This window comes from Neodiprion virginianus, chromosome 1 (assembly GCF_021901495.1).
Source record: "Neodiprion virginianus isolate iyNeoVirg1 chromosome 1, iyNeoVirg1.1, whole genome shotgun sequence".
In the NCBI taxonomy this organism is placed as follows: Eukaryota; Metazoa; Arthropoda; class Insecta; order Hymenoptera; family Diprionidae; genus Neodiprion; species Neodiprion virginianus.
Genome location: NC_060877.1, coordinates 13,457,279 through 13,472,776, shown reverse-complemented (window position 1 = coordinate 13,472,776; position 15,498 = coordinate 13,457,279). Strand labels below are relative to the sequence as shown.

Below are 15,498 nucleotides of genomic sequence, written 5' to 3'. Positions count from 1 at the left end.
GTGGTAACTTTCGCTCACTTTGCACATCGAATTCAAACGGCAAAAAAAGAAGTTCGGCCTTCTCTTATTCCATTTGTACTCAACACTTGTATTAATAATTACCCGCGTATATAATTTAGAAAAAAAAAACACTTAATTTATTCGAATGTACACGGAGCCATATAGGTATGTTATACGTGTAGAGCTACAGCAGCTGTGCATACTCGCGTAGTCGAACAATAATTGATGGAGAGTCTCTTTATTCTAACTCCACGATGTAGATTTATTCACAATCGCGATTGAAGATACCTATAAATTGCATTTCCCCGTTTGACCACATTAGGAGTGAATAATAAATCCATGAGAATTCAATCAAAGACAATGAAATTTCGATGCATTCTCCTCTTGGATCATGTCTTTTTCCGGATATTTAATTACTAAAACTTTAAACATATCAAACGAAACGTTGTACAGATTAGAAACAATTTGCCAATTCCTTAACTTCAATTAGCACAATATCGATGAATGATCATTATTTTTATATCGGTCAAATGTTCTTTTGATTCGGTATTGTTCACTGATCACTATTACAGTAGAGATTGTTCTAATCAGTATAATTTCCTCCATTCGTTTTACGAAGAACGACGTTCTTCTTGTTTCGTGACTTCTTATACAGATCATGTGAACCAACGATGAAATATTGCATTATCTACCGTATATAAACATATTTTCAAGTAAATACAACATTTCTTGTTTCAGCATAGATTGCAAGGACGTATAGCATAAAGAACTGTCTTGACCTGATCGTATCACAACATTTTGGCGACTAAATAAATTTTCTTTATTGCCTTGTGTAACAGTAAATAAGATTTACAATTTTAATACATCTTCTACAGATTGAGTAATTAGTTGATATAGTAAAAAAAATCTCAATTCTAAACCTTACTAGAATATTAAATAACAGCTGGAGTGATGTATCAAGATAACCTTCTTCTCTCTACACCCGATTTTATTATGTCTCTAAACCTGGAGCGACCACATCATTTGTTCGAAATGAGACCAAAACCGTAATGTGGTGCTATTTCTGTACTCTAACCCCAATTTTAGTGCTCCAACCCCTTTCGAGGTATTCACAGATAATGTAGCCTCATGCGAAGCTGGACCGACCACAACATTTTTTCTTGAATTCGATTAAATATCGTAACTGGAATACAGTGTAAATTTGGTGCTTTGAGAATAGATGAGTGCGAATTTGAACCAACCATCCCTCTAGTGATAAAAGCACGCTCAAATCTCAAGTACAAAATAAGCACAATTCGTACGGCTACAAATGTTGTAAAAGTAGAGTACAAAAATAGCATCAAATTAGCACCAAATTTTGGTTCTTGTTTCATTGCGATACCTGCATTCCTTCGCTGTGAAATTTTTATGGTCGTTTTAGCTTTCCGTAAACCTAGGTTGACCACACATATCTCGGAAGGGGTTGGCGCACCAAAATCGACGTTTGGGCTCAAAATTAGCACCAAATTACAGTTTTGGTCTTATTTTGAAAAAATGATGTGGTCGGTCCAGCTTAAGAGACGCGATTTCATTGTATGCCGTTGATCGATCAATTTATTCACCACATAATTCTTCACAAACTGACGTTGGTAAAAATGGGCTTCGTGGAATGAATTGAGGAAAAATCATTCTCCCCCCAGACGATATCACATCACGATGAACTAAAGGGGAACTCCCAGAGGCACTTCGTTCTCGTCAAGTAGATCCTCAACATCCACCACTCAACTACGTATAGCAGGGTGCGCGTTATCATAATTTTGGTGAATTTGATCGCGCACCGATGTATGTACGATATATTTTTAATACTTGGTGTAATGATCCAAATCTGATAAACCGAAAAAATCGCGTTCTTTAATAAGAGCTGCAACAAGTTCGATCACCTTAGCGTTTTTACTTTACATCACCTGTCGTAGAGATGGGCGATACATGTCGTATCGGTATATCGAAAAAATATCAAGATAGTTAAAGACGGTATTCGGCGTGCCGATATTTTCCTGTGTCGATACTGTACCAGCGAATATCGGATTTCGATGTTGAATAAAATATTAGGAATTCTTTGTTTGGTCTACTCAGCGAGCGTATCCGAATAAGCCAGGTAAAAATTCCCTAGAAGCTTTTTAACGGACAGTCGAAGAATAATGTTTATTATAACAAAAAAGACTCTTTACCAAGTCTTGACCTTACCGCTGTTACGTCTGGCCTGCCTTTCCTCACCTTTTCGGCCACTCATTACTTACTGACACCCCCACTCATTTTTTAGAGTAAACTTACATTATATTGAAGTTTGTAACGTTATCCTAACGGTTCATGCTGCGGAAACACCGTTAATTCGTGATTTCCATATTGTCTGAAATTCACTAAACCGTAATAAAATAAAACCCACTCATATTTCGAAATCTTAGTTCGTTCAAAATCACTGTAAAATTAAGAGAATGGTGATTTTTTCACCAATGTTTCATTACGATATCGTTACTAACTTCTACCTCGTAAACTTACAGTACCTTACCTGTCCTTTTCCCATCCGGCCTCAGGCTGGGCCTTTGAGAGCTCACTCCACTCGCTATCACTCTTATTCAGTTACTTCGGTCCCCTATTATTCTGAATTCTTGCGCCTTTTCTGCATTCACACTCCTTGTCTCTAACTCACTTGTATTTTGACTTTCATCAAGTATACTTCTAACCCATCTTCCAATCAGTCAACTCCAATTCCATATTTTAAGCAGTCAACTTCTATTCCAACTTCCAATTCCAAATCTCAACAAACCAATTCCTAAATTATTCTCCAAGTATCACGTCCAACGACCATAATAATTAAAATCCACTTCACGCAAACAAACACCTTTACTTTCCGTATCCTCATATCAGGTCTTTCTCCTTCTTGCATTCTTTGAGTTGAAATTAGCGACGAGATCGAAGCTTTGATAACCGCTTGTCAATACTAGACCTCTATCCCGTAATACTGCTTTCATTCATCCCCCATTTCAGTTTCAGAACTTGTATTTTCGGTTTTAATATTTCTTTCTGGGCAATTGCTAGAGGTGTTGTGTTCACGAAATTTTAGGTGAATAAGTTACGAAATCACACGCCAAGATGAATTGTTTTATTTTCAAATGGGAAATCGGAATTCGAAGAAAAAAAGTTGCATTTTTTGGTCTGATCGAGTTGAGCTGCTCTCGACATTTTTTATTTCAACAAGTGATTTTGAGACCTGTATGACGTCAATTTTTTTTTTTATTTATTTTATTAAAAAAAAAAATTTGAACCTCTCTTTTCATTGATTGTAAAGGCTGTTTGAGTATTTTTACGATATTTTCAGTTCCACAGACTACAAAATTCGTATCAGCTCATAGAATTGAATTTTGAAATTCATGTTTATATATCGAATATGGATTTTATCAACGCAGTATTTAAGTGAACCGATATTTTGTATATCGATATCTGTCGATGTGCAATATCGATATCGAAAATTGAAAATACGAGATGTCGGAATACAGAAAGATTAAATATAAGAGAGGTCTCAAAATATAGAGAACGACAAAATCGAGAATCTGTATGGAATTCTATATTATCACGAGGAATTCTGAAGATTTCACAGTTTGGTATCCTATGTTCTGATCTTTATATTGTTTTACTTCTCTGTCCAGACTACATACTTCATTTTCAAAATTTGAAAATATTATAAATTAAGTTTTCGCTTCTTTAAAAATTCGATATTGTGACCCTTGAAATTTCTGATCTTTCTATATTTTTACCCCTACCCCCCTAGCCTATGGTGACATACATAATATATTATAGAAAAAGTATTGGTTTTTGAACTGAAAAAATCTGAACTTTATACAACTTTACATCCAATAGTAATGAAACAATGCAATAGGAAACAATTTTATAAAAAGTGAAGACTTTCATGTTTTCAAAAGTTTCATGAAAAAAGGTAGTATTAACGAAAAAAGATTTTTTTCAACCCTCGCTCGGAAAGTTCCATTTTCGAAGCCTGTGGAGCGTGCGTAAAGTGCCCCGTTTCCAAAAAGTGAAGTAAAATGCCTTTGGCGCGTATGTACAACTTATGTGCTCCATTTTAAGCACTATCATTGAACGGATGTGCAATTTTTACTTGTGATTACCGCGCTAGCCTTCGGCTCATGCTACAAATTTCATACTTGTAGGAAATCGTCCAATTTCCGGACTTGGAACACAATACACCGTGTCACACTCGATGGCACTGCCAGTAATTGAATTGGTTTTAAAAGTACTACGAAAAATAATATTTTTACGGCTTGTTTATAGTGAAGTATTTATATTTATAAGGAAATTGCCCAGCAAAATGGTTAAGCATTTAATTTCAATATATCCGCGTTCTATCATAGAAATTTTACGTAAAAAATTTAACGTAGAGTAAATACGCCTGCATTGTGGAAACTGAGTGTAACCGAGTTTAGTTTGTTCGAATGTTTACGGTTGGACGACTCACCGCTATCTCGAATTTTAAGGACCATGACACAAATAGCCATCCGCAAAATGTACGCTGGATTGCATAAATTATACAAGCGCGGATATACTCCGTGTTAAATTGGTATTCATACCTATATGTAATTAGCTAGGTACGTATGCTTGTCATCCTGCGTTATACAATTGGATAAGTCAATAAAGTATTGAGTGTAACTAGGTGCACTCAACTACTCTTGTGTTTCACCCCTTTCAACATCGACTCGGAACTCAACACTCCCTACGTTAGCATTATACATTATTCAGTCCCTGCACACACTGACACCTATGACCACTGACTGACTGTGAGCAGAGCTGCTGCCTGCGGTCCTGATTTGTTACGCGATAAATCGGTCGTTGAGGGGGGATAGCGTAGGATAACTTGGTACAAGGATTTGACACCTTGGTAGTATGCGTCATGTGTATACATGTACGTGTATTATAGACAAATGGCAAGGAAAACGAAAGAGCATATGTTAAACGAAGAAATAAATTAAGCAAACGGAACAGACGAAAACAAAGGAAAATTAGATGCTTGGGGAGGATGAAATGATTTTTGAACCGCACGTGTCAAGACTTCTGAAACTAAAAGTTCGTTTCGAACTTGTTTAGGTACGCGAGCAACCGCCTGGCATGTGGCTGTAGGAAATAAAGCTACAACTTTTCACCTCCTACACTTACCAAGTGCACACATATAGTATGTAAACCTTTTATAGAACTTACGCGTGTAAACAGTGGATTGGTGGCACGAATTATTTATTTTCGTATACTCATGGCGATAAATTTAAAAGGGGTCGCGGAAAACCTGGAATTGTCAGGGGATTTTTAATTCGGTCGTTACAAAAATAAAAATATCAGTCTTCTATCGTGTGAATTAGAAAGGATTTTTTGAGGTAACAAGTTTACTTTTTTCGTCGAGAAAACAAATTGGCTTAAACTGACTTTTTTGTACATCACGTTTTTCTTCAATTCGAATTGAATTTCAACTGAATATAGAGTTAATAAGTTGAACTATTTAGGTTTTAGTAACTTACTAGAACTAGGAAAATGTCGGAGAAAACTAGGTTTTAGGTCCTGGAAAATCTGGAAACCTCATGGAATATTTTTCTCAGAAATTTTTGGCCGCCCTCACCACAAATTTAATCAACTTTGCCAAATCAATTCAATATCCTGAATCAAATTCCTTACTATTGTTGAATAGAATAATTTTGACCCCCACAGATATCCTGTTATTTCTGCTGTGAGAACGCCTGGTGAAATGTATATTTTCTGTTATCCAATAGGTATAATTTGATGGACGTGGAAAAACCAGAAGACAAGTCAGAAAATCGTGTTTATTCGTAGAGGAAATGTATTTGTGACGATCAAGTTGTAATTTTTGCTTCGAATTTCAGAAATTAACTTCATGCATTGGAACAAATAACTGTGGGTACTATACATATAATAATGTTGACAACATAATATACTCATATGCAGTGTTGTAAATTATCCGGATAATTTTATCTAAGATAATGAACTTACAATTAGATGGATACACTTCATTTTTTATCTAATAGTGATAATGCGACTCTAATGTATAATATGATTCATCTTCATCCTGATAAGTCTGCTATTTTTCTTTATCTTTTTTTTCGGTAAAGATAAAATAATTTGCTTACTGAAATATAGGAAACGTTACACGAAGTCAAGAGTCTGCCGTAATTTTGCAAAGATAAATATTTCAACAAAAATTCATTTCTGAAAGAAACTCTTCGTAATTTACTAGATTATAAATAGTATTCTTTAAAACAAAGTAAGATGTTTTTGTTCGTGGTGGGTAAAGTAATTCTGTTGAATCTTTCTTCGCATCGACAAAAAATTGTTCGCAACAACGTCATATTCTTTTCACCAGTCGTAAAGAAATATTTCATCATCGCACCAAGAATTCCTATTTTTCACTATAAAAATCTTAGGTTTTTATAATCGTTGTCTTTTCGATTATCTCGATGAAAATGATGATAATTTTATATCCCAGAGAGATAATTACTGCTCGTCTAACTTTCATCTTACCTAAGTGGATTTGTATAGAGATACTCTTTTGTCTAGATAATAATTTTCATTCTCTTGTACAACGCTGACCATGCCAAGAGGATTCCTTGAGGGTTAACGATGCGAACAAAGGCACTCTCCGGCAGATAGGCAACTGAAGTTACATCTGGGGTGTACTAACTGCGTGTAAGATGTAACTTCGTTTGCCCATCAGCTGGAGGAGCGTCGTTCGCATCGTTAACCCTCAAGGAATCCTCCCGGTATGTAATCAAAAGCTGACAGCAAAATTCAATTTAATACGATGCAAATTTCTTGTACTTTATCGAAAGAGGATTTGAGAAGTTGAAGAATTTTGCCACGTGTTATACCGTGTTGTTACTTATGGATGAAACATCCCATCCATGGGTGAAGCCATGGAGACTTCGATTAGTTCTCCGCTCTGCCACTAGCATCGCACGGGTCGAAAAGATCGTAAATATAGTAATAAAATTCGTCCACGCGATGAAAGTGACCGATCCGCGGTAGAATGAAAAGTGACGCACATAAATGATAGTATATTTGAGGTTAAGGAGACTATTTTTCTGTGTTCGTATGTTCTTTTCGTTTGTTGTCTGGGAGCGTTACATCGATGATTATCCTAATGTTTCAGCTTATTTTTATTCAACGAAATTTGATACACCCATTTTAATAAACATAATAAATTAATTAACACTGCACATTAATAAGAAAAAGTTTTACACATGTAAACATAAACACTGCACGAATTTTGCCACATTGAGGTTAGGAAATAAGTAGTAACAGTGTGTCCGATTTAAATATATGTATATATATATATGACTACGATCTTTTTGATCGCAGCGCCGCCGTTTTAGTCCGGGATTTCGTGTACATTTCTGAAGCACGCAGTGTCCACTGCTTTACTCTAGTCTCCATGAGTGAAGCGAAAGATGGAAGGTGGATCAATCACCAGCCATTATTGCTCGTCAATATGGCCGAAGTGTTACCTCACGTAACTCCCCCCAAGATTCATACTCTCGCTCATAACTCACTTTGCGCTCTACCCATAAAGTCCATTGTCCGTATATGGGACATTCCACGTCGATTCGACTAGAGCGTAATCCTCACCCCCTTGAATCGGTCAGCGTATATTGTTTTCCCAATTCTAAGTATCATTCCGAATTTTTCAGATTTTTATTTCTATTTTAATTCCTGTACACATCAGTTTGGTAGGTTATTTTGAATATAGGTTCATACAGGTATAACACTGACACCAATAAATATATACATTTACCGTAAGAAAAATCACTCGCCATTATGTCAGTGCTAACGTGTATAGGTGTAATTAACGTTTTCGATATCCATAGGTAGGCAGGTACGTGCTAAAACTACCTCTTCCCTCACAGTTGTACCTCGATCAAGATAACAGGTTAGGTTGGGTTAGGAACCATAAGGGTGGGCCCTCCTTCCCCGCTATCCCCTAGCAAACAAATAATACCATGCATGATAACACCATTACTACTGAACTTCAAACAAGGTTAGGTTAGAGTTGAATGAGTGTTATCACACCACCAAGCAACAAACACAAATCTCGTAGTGTTAATACATATACTTTTAGGATTGTACATTTTTTTTACGAATCGCATACCTTAGGTGACGTATAAGTACCTTCCGGGCCAAATAATCATACTTGTGTACGCACATACATGCACAGCCTACTCTAGTAATACCGAAAATCAAAATAGATATCGCGTACAATCGTATATACCCAAATTACACCCTCGTGGATAACGCGTATTGTACGTTACGCAGTTGACAACATCGTACATGTGGTTTACTGTATATATTGACGCTCATACCTTGTCGAATATATATACAAATCGAGGATGCGCGTCACCACTGTAAACAGACTTGCGCTCTGTTAAGTCGATGCTATGATCAGTCTTTACCGACCGAGTAAATTTCACATATTTCTACTACTAATGAAGCCTACGCAGCACCGATGCGAAAATGCCGCAATTAGCGCAATTTTACATGCAATTTCCGAACAACGCTATTAAAAAATCTTTTGATCTCATGCGAAAATAATGTCAGGAAATTTAACCCTGCAAGAAGTGATAATTCATCTACATTCGTATATTTCGTGTCATTATTGTTGCACTCAAACAAAGCTTTTTTTTCTGTAATCTCTATCTGGCATTGCATGTAAAATTACGCTGGCTGCAGTATTTTCACACGAGTGATGCGTAGGTTATGATAGTGGTAAGCATAAGTGGCATTCAACGCGGTCGGTAAAGACGGACTATAGCATCTTCTCAAAGCCGAAACCACGCAAACCGTTTTCCGTTTGTCGGATCACCCACAGGCAATAACGTTCACTCACACTTGGCCTCGAGCAATCGAGCGCGCGGTAGTAAATCTATGTATGACCTGTAGGTGCTCCTGCAAACGGCACACGGCTTTTCATGTGTTTCGGCCTTCGTAAGCCACCGAAGGTTGAGCCGTCGTTGCTTGGTCCCTGCCCCCGCCCCTTTGCCCCCTCCTGCGGCCCTGTCTCTGTCCCTTGCCACTGTGCCGCAGGAAGGGTGTGGGGAAGTTGGCGAGACATCGATCGGACCGGCCATTGCTTGCCACACTCCACTAGGAGTCAAGATGCCACCCTCCACTGCCGGGGGGGGCTTTCTCCCAGTCATCCCGAGTGGACCGGTGGAACTAAACTCTCTGCGAAACTAACTACATCGCCGCTGCTTCGCTCGGTTCTTCTACCGACTCTGCAGGAGCTGCCTGGCTGGTTGGCTTGGCTGGCTTGCTTTGCTAGAGATGCGAATGGGAAGGAGGTGATGCACCGGAGATCTTTCAAACTCTTACGCTGTAACTTTTAACGCCTTTGTGGTATAGTGAAAAAAAAAGATAGATTTGTAGGTAACTAATTTCAGTTTTTAAAATTATATTACAAGTTTTAAGATGAAGCTGTGACAAAAATATGGGCTACTCTTCTTTGGTCGGTATACGTCTGGTTCGTCGGTTTGTTCGTTTGCTCTCCCTTCAGGCATGCCAATGATTGCCTGACTGCCTCTGGCCTGGTTTGACTGTCTATCTTCTCCTATGTCGAGACAACCGTAGACAGCGCATGTGTTTATTCAAGAAAAGCGATGCTTGTGGGGGGGGGGGGGGGGGGCTGCGATGCGATTCTCATACTCGGATTACGCACGAATTTCTTTTGAGTTTAAATAATTTACAGAGTGCACCAGTCTGCAGCAACTTACGGAGTATACTGTTTCAATGTCCTAATATATACATTTCTTCGAATAATGCAAATGTAACATCCCTGGGTATAAGTGATTTTACTCCGTGCCTGATACAATAATAAACTACAAAACTTTTTCCAAATCAGAATTATACATACTGTTTCGAACGAGGTTTCGAAAAACCTGCAATAGTCTTGTCGATTTATAGCTGCTAGTTTGTAGTAATACATAGTAGTAGCATTTGAGCAGATAATTTACAGAGTTATTTTTATGATAAAAGATTTACAGTAATTATTTTGTAATACTCAATATTTTGACATGCTTTTTACATAATTCAGAATGGATGTCTTTTTAATTGGCAATCCGCAACGACATTCGACACTTTTCAATTAAATCAAAACACACAAAAATCCGTCCCACTAGAGTATACGAGACAAAGCGATACCTATCCAATCTAATCAAAGGTATACACCTGTGGCAAAATGAAGTCTGATCGATTCAAGGCCATGTATTCAACCTGCACAGCGGACGACACGGGTGGCTTTGAATCTGTCAGAATCTGCATCCAGTGTTTGTCGTGAGTTGATTGTCTGTTACGTAATTCTAGGGCAAACACCAGTATTAGTACTTTTTGACGAAATTGGTTGTTTATAATATGCAGAGTCGCAGAGTGTATTGATCACGTCGTATCGGGGAATGGTATATTGTGTAACAAGGGGGCAAACTTGGTCTTTTCGGGTCGAGCGTAAGTTTGCAATATGAGTCGTAGGTGAGTCGAAGACAGATATTATAAATACGCGAGGCGAAAAGACCGTTACCTTCTTGTTGCACACGATTCTTTATATAACAAGAGCATGTTCCGCGCGTATATCGATTACAGACTAAATCAATTATTTCGTATTTTTGTGAAACGGTGCATTTGAAACCAATATTTCGTGGATTTCAGTATGTAGTCAATAGTGGAAAATTTTTTTGATAATTTATAGTTACATCGAAATTTTTTTTTAATTTCACGTGACAATGTTCATTAATCTTTACTTATTACATCAAATCGGTACTTAGTGAGTGAGAAAGTGATAATAATTCATACTTTAATCACAAAAATTGATATTGTATTGCGTAGTTCATGGGAGTAAAATACAAAAACCGATTGTGAGGAAAAATAATCGATTCAATCGGAAATCGATTTTTTTTTGTCATTCTTATCGGCGGGGCCATATGCAGTATGCTCGCGGAAAGCGGTCCCCCGTTCGACCATGACTTACATCATTAGTGCTGTTACTATTCCGCATCGACCATCGTACGACGATGGCACGACTAACACGCATTTGAAAATTTATATCTGTTGCCACATAGGTATGCATATTATAGATATACGTAATAAGGCGTGCAACTTGTAACTCTCCACAGAAGATGATAAAACTGTTGTATAACAATTTCGAATTCATTCCACTCCACTAGCGTTCCTCCTTCGTGTCACCTTCGAATGCATCTTGAAATTCGCGGATCTTTGCCGTATCATTAGACGTAAATCTACACATGTCGGAGATGCAATCAATTGTGTTTGTATGTACACGAGGACAATCTTGTGGTTTCTTTCAAGTCACAGCGATTCTATCCCAAGTGTATTTCTAGACAGTTATCTATAGGAAACCATGACGATAAGCTTTCCAACAAAGAGAATTGCACATGGTAAAAGAAGGAGGAAAAACAGGGAATATAGTATTATCAGCGGTCTTTCACTTATATCTCCCATACATACGTATTACGTATGCCTGAATAGTTTACGCCAGATATTGTATCCGTGGATGATGGATACATTATACATACGGAGGTATTACCATGCGGCATACAGCGAGAGTCTAGATCATTGCATTAGAAATGAGAACACTAGACTTGAAATGGTTTTTTTTTTTTTAACGAATCATGCTTGAAAAACTATTTTATATCATATTATTCGATTTTCATACTTTCAATTCTGGAAAGAAATACTTTATTTGCTTCGGAAGTTGGACAGAAATTTGTCTTCGTCTGATAAACTCTCGTTAAGTGTTATTTTCCTACCCATTCATCTTCAATTAGTGTATTCGACCGCATTATGTTTACACGTTGTCTATTGCGACGTGTGTATTTGTGACGATAAGGTGATAGAATGTATCTAAACCGTTGCATGTAGTGCTTAAAATTAGCCATGAAAGATTTTAATCATTGCCGTTTTAACCTGTTTTGGTAGCTGATTCAGCCGTCATCATGTGTGTTCTACGGAAACTGTTTATCCAAGCCAAAAATATTGGGAGGTGATTACACCTGTATTCTAAGTTTTCCGGGAAGTCGTTTAATAATGCTCAAAATTTTCGAAGTGGCACTTCTCATTTCCGGATAACTTAGTCTTTTCAACTCACAGCGAAAACACATTTTGAAGCACTTCGCACAAACTGTGCATTCTGTGAAAGCGTCGGTCGAGAAAGCCCTGATTGGCATGGCTTGATTGAAATACATTCTAAAAAGAGGACAGAGACAAAGTAAAACCGGAAGCTTCCCTACCGCAACATATAAAGATAAATAAAATTGAGAGAAAAATATTACAATATTGTGAAATTTTTAATCTTATCATCTTGGCGTCGGGCCTTGAACTCTAAGATAAGACTAAGTAGGTCAAGAAAAAAAAAATTGAAAGGTAGTACCTTTTAAGTATACATCTGAAGAGTAATTCGATGACGCTGAATCGAATGGTGATAATAGTTTTGCAACCAACCCCCGAGATCATTATAAAAAACAGGGTTAAACCGTTTAATTTGGAACGTAATAACATCATCAAAAAATATGTCAAAAAAAAGTTGTTGGGGACAAAAAAGAAAACGTAAAAAAGTATCCTATGGTCATCTTCGTATCTTCAAAGATAAGAGACGATGACGAATGAAAATTTAGTTTCAAACAAAGTTAGATCAACTGTCACTAAAGCAATATGTGACAACAAAAAAACCGACATATATACGAATTTAATATTTCTTATAATTTTAAGCGGAGATTTTTGCCATGCCCCCTCCGCCCGTTTAAATGGTTTTTCGTTTTTTTCTCTCTTACTTTTGAAGATACGAAGATGAATATACAATACTTTTATACGGTTTTTTTTTTTTTTTTTTTATATCCCCAACAACTTGTGTTTGTGATATTCTTTGATAAATTTATTAGGTTTCGAATTAAACGGTTTAACCTTTTGTTTTATAATGATCTCGGTGGTTAATTGCAAAATTATTATCATCGTTCCATTCAGCGTCATCGAATCACATTTCGATCAAGTTTCCGGATTCATACCTAAAAAGTACTATTTTTCATGCACATTTACCGGACTAAGTATCTACCATAACTCCGTACGCTCAATCGTTTACAGACACGCCGCGCCGACAATTGACAACGAGTTTAACTCGGCCCGACACAACTCTGGTTTCTCGCACTGTTATACTATGCCAACGCAGGTACAAGTCGTGCCTCCTTTACACGCAACGCCAGGCCGCCACCGAACGACCGTCTGTTTGTCTGCCAGGTCTGTCCGTCCATCCGTCCGTCTACCCATGCGGACGGGCCGATTGCACGAACGGACGAGAATGGATAGAAGAAGAGAAACGTACCGAAGGAACGAATGCGCTACCGACCGACTCTCGTACAGGCGTGTGCGCATCGGCAAGTTGCGCGGGTCTCTTCGGCGTTTCTCTCAAGGCCGAGTAATCGGGCGCGCATTCCTTCGTAGTATATGTTGTAGTTGTAGCTCTGCTGTATGCATCTTCGCGTCTCTCTACGGAGGAGATCTGCTTTGGCTGATGGCAGACCGTGAGTGGACACCGGCGGGATCGGGACTCGGCTTGGTATAATAAACGTCTAGATGTATGATTATTATACGTACGTATGTACATATATACGGCGGAGCGAGCATGTGTGCGTGCACGGTACAGTCAATAGTTGATCGGCGGTTAACAAGAAGAGGAAATGGGGTTGATGCCGGCCGGATGCCGGTAAAGTAATGACCCTTCTTTTATAATGCTTCTTTTCCAGCCCGCACAATTTCGTATTATACATGGATCTATAATGTGTCTCTAGGCATGAGAAACGGGACCGCGCGCTTGCAGTAATATACGCATTGAGGCCCACATCATGTCCTACTCAATGTCCCACTCTGTCACCAAATGTCCATTGTCCATGCGGAGAAATGATACTCGAGAATGGACCCCCATGTAATCGTACGAGACCGGCGGGTGTTGTCTCTTTGTATAACAATATAGCGACGATATACGGTGAATGAAAATAACACAAGACTAGAAACGCCAACAGGTTTCACGTACTCGGCTGTTTATAAAAAACGCGACGTCATGTCGTTACAAGCGCGCGTGCATCCCGCAAATGAATGTATTATATGAGTTGAATGGGGTAATCCAAAAACACACAACTCATCCAATACGGGGCAGAACTTCAAAGAGGTTTTCTGCCCTTATGCACACGCGTATATCTCAGGTGTACGTATTAATACATGTGCGGATATATATATATATATGTATGTATACTATAGCGAGGCGGTGCCAAAGGTAGGGAGAAACGTTCGGCTGAGGTTCGTTCACATGAAACAGGAGGGGGGAGAGAGTTCGGACCAAGTTTCTCTTTAGGAGCGTAGAACTTAACTGAGTTAACTTTGCTGCCGAGCCAAAACTTTCGGCCAACTTTAAGTAGTCTTCTTCTCTCCGCGGGGGCCTGTTGTATGTACTTTGTTGGAAAGAGCAAGAATGACATACGCCACAACCGAACAGAGAGGAAAAATATTTCCTCCTCCCTCTTTTCTTTTAATGTTCGACGGTTATACCTACCTATCTACCTACCTGCCGGGCGGGGAATTTGAGTCACGCCAGCAAACCACCTCTTGAGTTATTTCATCAACTTTTCGGTGCTATACGTTCAGTGCTGATCAACTTTTTCGTTTTCACAGGCATTCGCTTCAATTGACGATTATTGTCGAGTGTAAAATCTGATGCAAATAAGATTAACGTAAAAATACGGGTAATATTCTACGACTGTAAGAAATGTGCAATTTATAGTCTCGCTACAATGATTCAAATATTTATTTCATATGGGATAGTATGACCAAATGCAGTTTTCCAAAAAATGTGCTTCAAGATTTAGTATGACTAGAATGTTACGTTTAGTAGAAAATAATATTAACTGTAGAAATGTGTGCAATCTTATATAATTTGTGAATTTTCGCCCAAAATAGTTTTTATACGTATTACTAATTTTCTCTATGTATGCATAAGTGCATAGTTTACGCGATTTAACTACTTTTGACTATATACTTATAAGTATCTGCTAGCGTGGAAATTTAGACTTATGCTCTCTATATTACCAATGTGCAATTCCCATTTTTCGTTTCAATATCTTGTGGGTAGATATATGTAGCTTAGACTATCACGTAATACCAACTACTTCTCTTTAATCTTGATATTTTTACGTATAACTATAAATCTTAATTCTTGTTTGATACGTTGAAGCCTGATTCCAAGTCACCGATATCCAATCGTTGTTCGGAGACGTATCAGTGATTACGAACTTAACCTTTACTGTCGATATTGATTCAAATTTGTTAAAAATCACTAGTGCTTTTTCAATGCACCCATATTTTATAGATGAAGTAAAAATATGCAGTATAGTTCCAATTATCTAT

The 15,498-nt window shown here is 37.9% G+C and overlaps 1 protein-coding gene across 6 annotated transcripts in view; it reads left to right on the top strand.

The window, feature by feature from the left end:
• The window catches only part of LOC124306678 (C-terminal-binding protein), a 45,248-nt gene that overhangs the window by 7,005 nt on the left and 22,745 nt on the right, over window positions 1-15,498 (top strand). The window lies entirely within an intron of this gene.